This window comes from Athene cunicularia, assembly GCF_003259725.1.
Source record: "Athene cunicularia isolate RWA chromosome 1 unlocalized genomic scaffold, athCun1 chr1_part1, whole genome shotgun sequence".
In the NCBI taxonomy this organism is placed as follows: Eukaryota; Metazoa; Chordata; class Aves; order Strigiformes; family Strigidae; genus Athene; species Athene cunicularia.
Window position 1 is genome coordinate 76,832,323 of NW_020799091.1, and position 13,735 is coordinate 76,846,057.

At 37.9% G+C, this 13,735-nt stretch overlaps 1 protein-coding gene across 1 annotated transcript in view; it reads right to left on the reverse strand.

Moving 5' to 3' along the window:
• The window catches only part of ANOS1 (anosmin 1), a 139,297-nt gene that overhangs the window by 47,150 nt on the left and 78,412 nt on the right, over positions 1-13,735 (reverse strand). Inside the window, exons 4-5 of the mRNA XM_026850773.1 lie at positions 13,427-13,649; positions 7,840-8,024 (exon numbers count right to left, since the gene is read on the reverse strand). The gene's annotated coding sequence lies outside the window, so the exon portion shown is untranslated. The remainder of the gene's footprint in view (positions 1-7,839; positions 8,025-13,426; positions 13,650-13,735) is intronic.

The following is a 13,735-nucleotide window of genomic DNA, read 5'->3' on the forward strand; positions in this document are numbered from 1 at the left end:
ATGGAGATCAAGGGATGTTCCCGAAGACTGAAAGAAAGCTAATGTCATACCTTCTACACAAAGGGCTTAAAGGAGGATCCAGAAAATTATAGGCCCATCAGTCTTACTTCAATCCCTTGGAAAGTTATGGAACAAATCCTCCTGGGGGCTATTACAAGCCAAATGGAGCACATCAATGGGAAAAGCCAAATGAAGCACATCAATGCGAAAAGCCAGCATGTATTCACCAAGGGCAAATCGTGCTTGACAAACCTGATCACCTTCTATATCAAAGTAACCTCCTTGGTTGGTTTGGGGCAAGCAGTGGACATTGTCTCCCTGGATTTCTTCAAGGACTTTGATATAGTTCCCCACAGCCTCCTCCTAGAGAAACTGATGCATTACAGTCTAGACAAGTGGTCCATGAGGTGGGTGGGGAACTGGCTGACAGGTCACACCCAAAGAGTGGTGGTAAAGAGCAACTTTTCAAACTGGCAACCTGTCACAAGTGGGGTCCTCCACTGGGCCAAACACTTGTTTAATATCTTCGTAAGTGATCTGGATGATGGGGTCAAGTGTACCCTGATGAAGTTTGATGATGACACCAAACTGAGTGAGGAAGTGGATACTTGGGAAGGGAGAACCACCCTGCAAGAAGACCTGGATAGGCTGGAAGAGTGGGCTAACAAAGACCTTACCAAGTTTAGCAAAAACAAGTGTAACATCTTGCACATGGAAAAACACAATCCAGGAGTGCAGCACAGGCTGGGATCTGCCTGGCTGGGGAGCGGCTCTGTGGAAAGGGACCTGGAGATCCTGGTGGACAACAAGATCAGTGTGAGTGAACAGTGAGCTGCTGCGGCAAAGAAAGCCAACAGGATGATGGGTTGCATCAACAAGGGCATCATCAGCAGAGAAAAAGAAGTCATTATCCCACTCTATTCAGTGCTTGTCAGGCCACACCTAAAATACTGTGTGCAGTTTTGGTCCCTGCTATGCAAAAAAGATGTGGACAGGCTGGAGATGGTCCAGAGAAGAACCACAAAGACAATCAAGGGACTGGGACACCTGCCATGTGAGGAAAGGCTGAGAAAACTGGGCTTGTTCAGCCTTGAGAAAAGAAGGCTTAGGGGAGACCTTATCACCATGTTCCAATATTTAAAAGGTGGCTACAAAGAAGATGGAGACTCTTTTTTTAAAAGGAGTCACATGGAAAACATTAAGGGTAATACGTACAAGTTACTCCTGGGGAGATTCCAATTGGGCACAAGAGGAAAACTGTCCACAGTGAAAACAATCAGCCAATGGAAAAATTTCCCCAGGAAAGTGATGGATTCCCCAACATTGGACAATTTTAAGATTCAGCTGGACAGGGTGCTGGGCCACCTTGTCTAGACTGTGGTTTTGCCAAGAAAGGTTGGACCAGATGATCCTTGACATCCCTTCCAACCAGGTATTCTGTGATAATTTCTGCTTTTTGCTCCCTTTCCAATCTGTGTAAGAAAGTAGCAGCTGCCAAGCTAACTCAGATAGCCAGAACTTGAGGAAGTTGCTTCAGCTCTCCAGTAATGGTATTTTTAGAGCCCTGGCAAGTAAAATTTGTATGTGTAATCCTTAATCTCTTCATTCAGTGACAAGCAAAATTTAGGGAAACAGACATCGCATTTGTGTGTGCATGTAAAGGTAAATGAAAGAGATACTTTCTAAACTGCACTATTAACTGCTCTCAGACTGACAAAGTGTTGGAAACTTTGAGCCCCGCACATATTGCTGCTACTCAGAGTCCTTCTCCATTCAGACCACTGTATTTGTCTTTCTGTCTTAAGCAGAGGTAATAGTCCCAATGTTTTCATTGTCTGCATCATCTTCTTTCTCTTTTTTAGCTTTTATGTTACCTGTAGAGTGAATTATTTCATGCAATTAAGGGGTGCCCTACAGAAGAAAAAGCCTTTCTCAACCAACTTTTACTTCTTTTTTTTTTTTCATTTTATGGAGCACTCAAATTTGCTATTTTTTTTCAGCATGCAGGCGCACATACTTAAGAACTAACAGATAAGACACAACAGTGAACAAGAGTAATATAAACTATCACTATAATAACAGAAAAAAACCCAAGGATATATTCAGGCTACTGCTGTAACTGAAATCAGGGTCAGGACTAATACCTAATTGTAATTAACTAATAATAACACTGTGGGTTTTTAAAAACAGATTTGCTGAATTTATTTACAAGGCAAGCATAATCTGAATAGACTTGACCTCAGATTCTTCAGCTAAGAAATCTTATCATATGTATCAGCACATCTGTTGTGCTAGGACTGATTAAAAGAAAGGATTTCAGTTGTGTAAGCCTTCTGTGGCAACTGTGAACTACTGTAAAATCAAATAATCTGTCAATCCATATCACCAAAATTAATTTATGAACGTGCCTTAGGACTATTACTTTCATCATTCATTTTGCTGGCAAAGTTCCTGGTAACTCAATGGCATGCACAAGGTGTACCTGTAACACCTGGATTATAGACTATAAACTACTTTGGCACCTCTAAGCAACATTTACATAGATTTAATAAATTTAAAGAAAGAGCTAAGTACTACTGAGATATCTTACACTACCTTAATGGTAAATTGAATTGTTTGTTTAGTTGATTCGGATTAGTTAGTTCTCACTACTTAAGTATGTTTGGAGCTGAGATCATAATATTCAGAGTCCTTTCAATATCTATCTTATATTAATGTAAGACCACTAAATGGTATGCTGAGTGGTATTAAATAACTAATGGTTGAATTTCATCACATACCTAAAATTCTGCCTAAATATGAGAGAAATCAAACAACAATTTTATTGATTTCTTAGAATGCTATTTTTTTTTTAAGAATCATAAATTAAAAGACAAAGCAAAAAGATCACCCCTCAAATCATTAAGGGACCATAGTGACTATTTTGGCTATGCATTACCCATTTACTTAAAAGAGGAATGTTTTGAAGCTAACCGCCAATCCTAATAGGTGTTTCATTTGGAATAAAGTAACAAATGAGCTCTCAGACAAAATCATTGGCCAACATGTCCACCTTCATCACCATTCAAAGTTCAATGAAGACAAGGGAAAGTCCCCATTAATTATATTAGGATACAACTTTATATGAAGAGCAGCACATAAGCGCAATGACAAAACCTGGAGAGTACAGAGGACAGCTTGACACTCCTTCTCAAGAGTGCATTTCAGGTCCAAGGGATAACAGGCCACCTCCAATGGCCAGAAAGAAGAAAGTGGCTGGCCTTTCAGCTTAGAATTTGGCTGAGATTTGGCCAGAGATGCCCCATTTAGGAAGCACCGACAGTTGTACTCCCAGCAGTCCTTAAAGCCCTAAACTCTCTCCTGAAAGTAGTTCCCTCATCCTGTCTGTCAAAGGGGGATTATCTGCTATTCTCTTCAAAATGCCTACAGAAAACTCCCTTTGGTGCTCATACAACTGACGAATGATTGAAGTACTTACTCAGAGCATGGATTAACTATCCTCAGTCCCATCCTTTGTCTTAGAGGTTGGGAGAAAATATTCCCTAGCATCTTGAATGTTGCATGCTATTTTAAATTAGAACATGTTCTACATTGACATGCAGAACTTTCCTCAGAGAAAGGAAGGCTGAAAGTTACAACTTCTTGTAAGAGAAAGGTGAGATTAGTTAGGATGGGAGGGAAGAAGAAAGAAGAATTTATGACCCAGAAGAACAGAAATTAGGCCATTCAAATGGGATTCTTGTGTTACCACTCCAAAGGGACTTTTGTCTTATATATGTATCTAAAAATTGGTGGAAGAAGGTCTTTGTAGCAAAGACTGGTACAGGGGACTCTCCCCTGTCCAAGCATTACAGTAATCAATGGATTGTTTCACTGTGTTCATTCTCTTTCCTTCACCCTATCAATCCTGGATTCCTTTCTGCACTGCAAATGTTTAATGGGAACAGGAGAGGACAGCCTTACCCTGCTGAGTTCATAGCTCTACACCTTCTTTTGAAACAGTGCACAGTGAAAAAAGAACTTGCAGTTCAGAAAGTGAAGGGATACTACCAGGTTATCAGAAGAGCTGAGTTTACATTTCTTTCCCCTGATACAGAAGAAACCTGACACTACTGCATCCACCACTCCATCATAGGACAGCAGACCTCCCCTATTTCATGTGAATGCAATCCCTCACACATGGTGGGCAGTCTCTAAGAATGCTTACCAAAGCAAGACACTCCTGGGAGATGGAGAATAAAACCTTTAGTGTACAGCACTGGTGATTAGCTCCAGCAAGGATTTCTCACTGTCAAGGGCTGAGAAACTTCTTGTGATCGATCCTCAGAACCAGAACTTCAGGTATCTCAGAAACTTGTAAGTTTTAAAAATAGTTGTCCACAGAGTTTAGGCAATTCCAAGGTAAAGCACTAAGGTCTGTCACAATCAAGCTAGCAGTAAGTATTGCCACTTATTTGTTTTTAAAAAGGGATAAATTAATAAATAAACTTCATTTTTGTCTGCTAATATATATAATAATATATCTATAAATATATGTGTGTATATATATGCACACACACACACATATACTTGACATCCATTCACACAACACAGGCATGTTCTGTCTGAAAATAATTGATCTGGCATATTTGAATTAACTTCATTAATTAGCTTAATACATTTATATATCTAAGTTTCCAATGTAAACAGTAATACTATTATTTTTAGAAAGCATCAGCACCAAACAGAATGATAAGTTTGTTCACAAGATGTATGGTATTCTCATGGGATAGTGCAGCAGGTCCTGCTCATCTGGTTAAACCTTAAAAGAGTAGTGTAACAAACTTGGCATAACCACTTAGGACATTACATCATAGATAATTGGGCCAACTAGTACCTTAGTTCCCATAGTTTTTATATTAACCAATGGAAATTAGTCAAATAGTTAGTTATGTCAAGTTTTCCCAAATACATGAAGTAAAAAGCTAAAGATAACAAAATCCCTTCTTCCTGAAATGAAAAGTAACTAAAAAAGTGTTTGCTTTCTTTATATATACTTGAAGAGTTAAATAAATAACATACTAAGAGATTGAGCCTTCCTCCTTAAAAAGAAAACATCAAAAAAGATCTCATGACACAATACAATACAAAGGAAACAAACTTTTTCAAAGTTATTTTTTCAATACCAAGTAAAAATGTATGTGAGACGCAAGAAATTGCTTGCAATTAACTCATGTAAAGGCAATAGAAAACAGCACATTTTTTGAAAAGTAAGCACTTTAAAATAAAGTTATTGAAAATTCTAACCCCATTTCTTCTTAAGACAGATAATAAAAATAGAATATTGGATGAGGAAATATGATAAAATATTATGAAATTTCTTATAAGAAGATGAAAACAATAACTTTGCATTATTATACTACATATGGGCATAGGCACAGAGAAATTCAGATCTTAACCCGCTGCCTTTTTGATCTTCGACTGCTTTTTACATGCTCTCTACCTTAAGTTGCAGAGTAATGAAAGAGCCAGCACCATCTCCCCTAGACTGAGATGTTCCAGGAGTTCTCAAGCTGAATAGCTGAGCTCTCCACAGCCTTTGCTGAAGGTCTCATACCCCAATCATACAAAAATCGTACAAGAACAAATCTGTTATGTGGAGAAAAAAAGCCTGGAGGCTATGCACGCAAACACTTTAATCAAACCGGATATCCATCCTTGTGGCTGATACTGCAAAAAAGATTCTCTTGCATGCAGACACACTTAACAAATTTGACAACCTGGTGGGATGTCTAAAACTACAAACACCATGGAGCTACATTAGTGTATAGAAACAGAAATTCTGATTACCAGCACCCCTCAAGGGTGCCCATCCTGTATATCCCATGAGGTATACCCAGTTCAGAAAGTCAGTTAGGCATCCTGAAGCTTGTTCTGAACTGACATCCCCAGTGGGGTCCATCACACAATCAAACACATGAATTGTGATGCAGAAGGGACAGCAAAATACTCAGAAAGATGTCAGCTGGAGGAGGCTTCTCCTGCCACAATGATTAACTCAGCCCCTTCTGCCTACCCACAACAGAGCCCCAGGAAAGGCAGCTGTCAGGGTTCTTATCACTCTTGCACAGGAACACATTTCTGAAACACTCTCTCTTGCACATCCACTGTAAGAAGGCAGAGGTTTGTATACATTCCACCTACTGTGGAGCATATATAGTGCATGCTTCTAGAAATGTGCATGAGGTCTGTTTCTGGGATGAGAAAAAGCATAGCAGAGTGCTACCTTTGCAGACAGGATCCACCAGCCAGAAAAGGTGGGCTTCTGCAGTCTAGCAGTTAGACATGGCATGGTAACAGTGAGGAGTAATTCAGATCTGTCTCAGTTTTGCTACACAGTGTTTTCCTGGTGGCAAAGGCTGTTTGCTGAATATGGAGAATGCAGATTGAAGACCTGCCCCTCAGCTGAGAGATAATAAATAAGTCACTGCAACTTTATCAGGTTTGGAGGTGTGCATGTACCCTTGGACTTGCACAAGCAGTGTTTTGTGCCAGGCTCTGCTGCAGGTGACCTTTTCAGAGCAAGACTTAACATAGTGACGACCCCCTGCAGCACCACACTGAAGCTAAGAACTTCACTTCTGAGTGTTCAGTTTCAAAAGCTTGACTTTAATTTAAGATAGCTTTTTCCTAAACAATCTGAAGAGAATGAAGACAGATTGCCACAGAATTTAAACTCCTTACTTTATTTTGTGGATGGTTCTATTTATTCTCTCTTCCCTTTTTTCACTAGCTATAATGACATTTTGCAGATCTTTTCAAAATCAGCGTTTTACTTTTCTTGTCAGCAGGGATGAGGTTGAAGCAGTTAAGATAAATGATTGGAACTCTGCCATCCAGGTGGACTGTCAGCATGTTAAAAAACAGATTGAAACTGGGAAGGAACTAAGTGAAAATTTATGCTTTGTTGGCTGCTTCTCATTAAGAAACATTTGCTCATGAATCTTACATTTTCGGTACGGATTGCACTGAGTGATAAGAGCATGACATCACAGGCTTTTCGAATTGTGAGGGTAAGATACAAAAAACCCCAACTTCACAAAGAAAAAAGGGTTTAGTGTATTTTTCCACTCTTCATTTTAAAAACTAAATAGCCTTTTCACAATTGTATTTCTTACCTTTTTGATAAGACCCAAGCCACGCCTTGGAGACTGTGCACAGAGTACCACTGACCTCAAAAGGACTATGTATCTTAGGTAATTCCTTCAATGGATTTTGGTATCTAATTCTACATTTCTCAAGATATTTGTGACTTTCAGGGACTTTGGAATTCCCATTTGAATATATCATAAGTATGTGCTTACAAGAAAGCACCACTCACTGGACTTATAAAAATCAAGCCTTCAGCTGGTTCTATATATTTTTGTCTATAGGTAGCAAATCCACAAAATAAACTCATTTTGAAAACACAAACGTCTGAGTATTTTTTTGTTTGGGGGGCAAGGAAACCATTATTTACTTCCTTACTGATATATATTCCCACATGTTTTATTGAGTGTGCATTTTCAATACATACCAAAAGCATTTGATGTTTCTATAACTGCAAAACTGGAAGAGAAAATACTTAAGTTCATTTCGCCTGAGTAAATCTAGAAACCAGTTCATTGAGCAGTGAAGGAAGGCCTTAGAGATCTGGATTCTGTTTGCAGTTCTGCCATGACCTGGAGAGAGGCACTATAAAGGGATCCCTCTGCATAAGCCTACCCACCTGTAAGTGATCCAACTCTTCTCCCATCTGAAGAGGACATTTAGATAATTGTCTGGAAACTAGGGATCTATATCACTTTACAAAAAACTGACCTGTGCCACAGTTTGCCAGTCAGTAGCATCATCCTCACTTGGATGGATTCCTTGATTCCACCTCCTCTGAACAACATAGATCACAGGCTCAATGGAAATATTGAATTTTGAAGACCACTTCACCTCCAGGTCTCCAGACTGAAGTTCTGTGAATTTTAATTCTTTCCGGGGTTTCAGTGGAACACCTGTAATAGGAACATGGAGACAAAATTATATGAGTAATTTACAATATGTGATTAAACCATATGTAGATGAAACTATAAAAAAATATTTTTTTTTAAAAAAAAGGAGACTGTTGGTCAGAAGGTAAAAAGGGGGAATGGACAGGCTGATGAGCATGGGAGTTTCAGAACTGCTCATAGCTGTCCTATCTCTGCTAACAATACAACTTGTTTTTTAAAAAATCTTCAAAATTATTTCTTAATTTCATTTTAAAACTAAAGGACCTGAAATTTGGAAGCTAAAACTGATCTCACCATAAAAAACTCCCCAAATATGCTTTGATAACTTGGAGAAAGACCCCTTTGATCCCAAGAAGCATCAGCTATACCTGTTGTTTGTTTTTTCACCTTATTTGTTCTTAAACACATCTAATGACAGAATTTCCACAGCATCACATAATAATTCATTCCACTACTTCTCTATCTTTACCATTAGAAAGCTTCCTCACTGCCTTGTTGAGTATCCTCCACTGCATCTTAAACTTGGTACTTGTCGATGATATTCATGGATTGTGGCAAACATATTCTTTCTTTCATCTATGAAGGAACCTTTTATGCACTACAAGACTGTTATCATGCCTCTGAATGTTTTCTCCTTCAGTCTAATAACCACAGTGCACTCCATTTTCCTTTTAAACCAGTGTTTCTAGAACTCTGATCATTCTTGCAGTTGTCTCTGGAAACTTTCCCATTGGTCCACAACGCCCTTCTCCAGAGTCAAGCCTAAAACTGGACAGACTGTGTCGAAGCCCTTACCAATGTAGACTAGAGAAGCAGGATTATTTCACACATCTTACACTAGTATGATATACTTGAGAAAGTCATCTGCCTTCTCCATGGCAGCATGCAGCTGTATGGTATGATGTGTCACTCTCCATTCTTCCCTGAAGGTCTAGGAAAGGTAAATCCAAGGCATCTTGGAATAGAGATGTATAGGAAATTGTTACATTTCAGAGACAAAGATGTCTTTCTAAAATTTTACAGTAATTTCTCATTAGACAGTGATGCTGAAGGACAGTTATTTCTATTGTTTCCACTGCTGGTAACATCACCTTTTTAAAAACATCTGCAGTAGCTTGAGGGAAGAAACAACTCCTTAAATTTGGCATCTTTTGATTAAATTAATAAATCAAGTGTTAGATACATTTCTCTAGACAGACTTTAGGAAATCATATATTTGAGTGCACAGCATTTTGTCACTTCAGGATATGTCACAAGATTTTCTATGCTGATATATAAACCTTCTTACCAAGTTATCATATGCACTTGAGCTATTTTATCATTTCAGTGGGCATCCATGTAAGTCCAGCTGTATGTGTTGGCTCGATAAATTGTCTCCTACTCAGTCTGCCACAGATGACCAAGTACCAGAATTTCCTTAGGCGAGCAAACCACTTTTATATTTTAAGAGATCTTCCCCTAAATCTGATTATACAATTAGCTACAAGTAAATGAAAGTCGATCTTGTAGCCCTTGAAGAAATGTAAAATCAACCCGAGGAAAATACAGTATTTAAATCTGGTTATGACAGCAGTTTAAACCCTGGATATCCTTCAACAGCCTGCAGCCTTAGTCTAATATAACGAACATCACAGAACATGTCAGTTTGGATTTCCACATTTGAAAACCCTTCTTTAATTATGATGTACAATAATCCTACAATTTGCATGTTAAGAAAACTTCCATATGCTTTGCATTAGGGGCAGTTGGATTCACTTGATTGCAACTATCTCAGCCTCTCTGGTGTTATGTAATTGCGTGCAGATGGAGCGCAGCAGCACAAACAACGAGAGCCCAGCACAAGTGCATTTAAAAATACTTTTGTAGAACCAGCACCATCAATTTAATATCCAGATGTGTAGATCCAATTACTCTTCAATGTGCTTTTTATTATGTAAATGGTCAGCCCTTTCATTGCGCTGGAACAAATTAGGCCTCTGAAGTCTGCAGTGCTTCACTGAAGAATTAAAATCACTGATTGCAGTATGTGTGCAACACCAGGGCCCAGGAAAAATGTTTCTAAAGGTGTCTTTCAAACAGTACATGCATCTCTGTGCCATGAAAAATAAATGCTACTGATCCATCATAAGAATCTGTATCTTAATATTGGTTCCCCTGGAATTCAAAAAGTTTCTATGGAAGGGTTTTGGACAGTAAATGGTTCATTCATGGCATCATTAGTTATAAACACAGTTGTTCAAAGCCTCAGAGATGTGCACTGTTAAAATTGTACAGTATTTTTTTAATTCAGAAATATTAATGAAAAGAGCCTTTAAACTTTGGGTGACCATCTGGCTCCAGCTATCCTGTTATGATATTGTCATATCATCATACACTTTAAATGTCACAATCTCTTCACAATTTACCTTGCCAGATCTGTACTTTCATCTGCTGTATGGATTTCTCCCTTACACATTTCAGATAAAACTAGTTAAGCTGGTTTAGACAGCATGAACCCTAAATCTGTCAAAAAGAGGTTGTGGAAAGTTCACACAAGTAGGTGTATCATCACATCTGAGAGACCACTAACTTCTGAACAGGTAAAAGTTGATAGGTAATTTTTTCAGCTGTCATCAGCAGAACATGGGAAAAGATACATGTCCTTGTCCTTACTTGGAAATGCGTATGTGCACATTAGACAAAGTGAACCTCATAATGCATTTTCCATACTCTTTTCTTCTTTCCTTTTCCTTCTGCATTTTTAAACTGTTTTATTTCTAAGCAGACATATTGCCCCCATTTATAACTCTAAAGTACCAAATCTACTTTAGGCACTGTTATTTATAACATTGTTATGTCCATATAGAAAAAAAAAATAGGTAGGCCATGGAGAAGGGACACTTTCTGAAGTCCTTCACTAGTTGAGACAACATAAAGGAGGTGGATGAGGCAGATGACAAAAGAGTAGGAGAGAACATCTGGTATGTCCAGTAAAGAGAAATAAAAATGTAAAGACTGTGTAACTGATTAGTAATACTCCTAACAGAGATTAAAGAATACAATTATAATGGCCAGTTTGAAGATTATAGTGAATGCAAGCTAATAAACAATTAGGATAACAAGTAAATGGACTTGTCATATTAATCCAACATTTGCAATATATGACTTTGGTGGTGGTGTACTTACATTAATATTCTTTTAGGACTGGGCTTTAGCACTCAGTACCAGAGGGCAAACACAGTTCATAAGTCTAGCAAATCAGATGGGTCTTTTACATCTGCTGTTGTAACTAATCTCCGGAGCTTGATCAACAGTGAAACTATAGGAACTTCTGTAGACTCTTAGATTCAGAGTTCATTTTCTAGCTGTGAGTGCTGTCAAAATTATACGAATAAGAGCTAAACATATTCACTAGATCTTACTCATGCTTGCAGTTTGCTCTTCCTTACTGACAGGAAGGTCATTTACCACTGGAGGAAATGAATAGTAAGCCTACCCCACTTGTATTTGTCCTCCTTTGTTGCAGAAAGACAGCTTGAAGAAGCTAATTAGCTGAATTCATCTGCTGAGAAGGCAGTATGGTATTGGGCTTGCCCTTATTCTGCAAGACATATATGCCATATATGCTCTTACAAGCAAGCACCTCCTGCAGATAGGTGATAAGATGTTAGAGAAGGTTAGTTCTGCTCCTATATAATTAGGCTGAACAGTAGTAGACTTTCCAGTGTGCAGTTATACAATATATCATATCCTGTCATATCCTGTGTCCTCTCCAAAACCATGTCATCTTGTTTCATTTGTTTGTTTGTTTGCTTGTTATGTTTTTGCCTTTTCCAGCTGTTAAATTTACTGGAATGCTTTGTAGTTGTGGTAAGGAGCCTGATCATGTAAATCATTACGTACACAATACAAATGCAAGTTTATCACCCTTGTCATTTGTCTAAAGAAGGTGGAAGAAATAACTAAGTGATCCATTTTAATTTTCATTTTGAAATGTGCCGTGTATAAGAGTGTATTAATTCCTCACAGCTTTAAAGAGGTTGCTCTGAAGTATCTTGGAAACAAGAATTTCCCTTCTGCACTGGAAATCTGGATCACAGTATTGCTCCATTGTTCAAAATACTTTGAGTACTAGCTCCATCAGTTTTGTGCTCGCTCAACTTCTACAACTTTTAGATCAAATTTGCTCAATTTATGGAAGTAAATAAGACTTAATTAAGTAAATAAGACTTCCTGATGACCCATCCTGTACACTCAAAGACAGGATTCAAAGTCAAGGCACTTTATTTCTGACATACATTCTCATCACTAGGGACATTCACAGAATCACAGAATCATCTAGGTTGGAAAAGACCTTGAAGATCATCTAGTCCCAGTGTTGGAGATTCCAATTCAAAATGAAGCATCAACATTTCAGTTAAAGCAATGAACTTAAAATCACCATCTCCTTCACATATTTTACCATTTTTCATCCACAGATGGAAATAAGTCTGGATTCAGACCTAAACCTGAAGTTTAGTTCAGAGTTCTGCTGATGAGGCTCTCCACAGAGAACCCACGCTATCAGAAGAGTAACTGTTTGGTATTTATTTTTTATCACCGAAGCAAGGACAATGGATTTCTAACAAAACATTCCAACTCTGGAAGAAGAACATGACTTTTATAAATTCTCGTTGTTCTAAGTTAGGAGCACATTTTCACAATACTTCCATGTATAAAGCTTTTTTAAATTCCAAGAAATTAAAATCTGGAATTTGTCTAAGCAAATAATTTTTTAGTCTGTATGTTCTTGTGGATGGATGTCAAGGAAAATATTTTTTCACAGAAACTCAGGACTCCAATCAATTAAAGATTTTTGAATAAGATTGCCTTAGATTTAGATAATGAATTAATATACATACGTGTAGATATTGTAATCTTTCACTATTTTGTTTTTAGGTTATTAAGAACAACAATACCAAATATACTGTATTGATTTGTTCTTTTACCAGATTATTTTACACTTCTTATTTGGTAGTCCCACCTGCTTGACTTATAAACATAAATGTTATTTGTGATTAATAGGACATGAACTATTTATCGTTAAATATTTTCCTGCTCCACTCTCTCTCATCTGCCTCAAATTAACTGAGATTCACCTAAACTGGCAAATTTGTTCTGCTTAAGATGATTCATTATAGCCACCTGTTTACATTCCACAGATTTCCAGGCATGGGCTTCACAAGGGGTAAAAAACAATCAGAATTTGAGAAACATTCTTCTCTGGGTTTCCAATCTTTCAGTGTCCACCCACATCTCTACAGGCACCTTTCCTTTTTCTTTCCATCCATACAAACTCCTATGAAATGAAAGTCCTGTTTTTTCACAAGACTTTATTATGGCCTGAAGTTATTAGCCCAGTATGAGTACATATTAATAAACTCTACCTTTGTACAGATTTTTTGGAACTTGGCACGTATGACCGCATCCATTGGAACAACATTTCTTCACTCCAGAACATTCACTATCAGCTTCACAGCTTTCAACACAGGCAGCTGCAAAACCACTGGCCCTCTCAGGTGCTGGGCAGTCCCCTTGCTTCACAGACAGGATGTACTTAAGGAATTCACAGCTAGTTAGGCATTCATAATTCTTCTTGGGGAAAAGAGGCTAAAGGGAAAACAAAAGAATTGTATAAAGTTTTCAACAGGAACATAGGAAAAAAAAAAAACAACTCCCAAACAACGACAACAAAA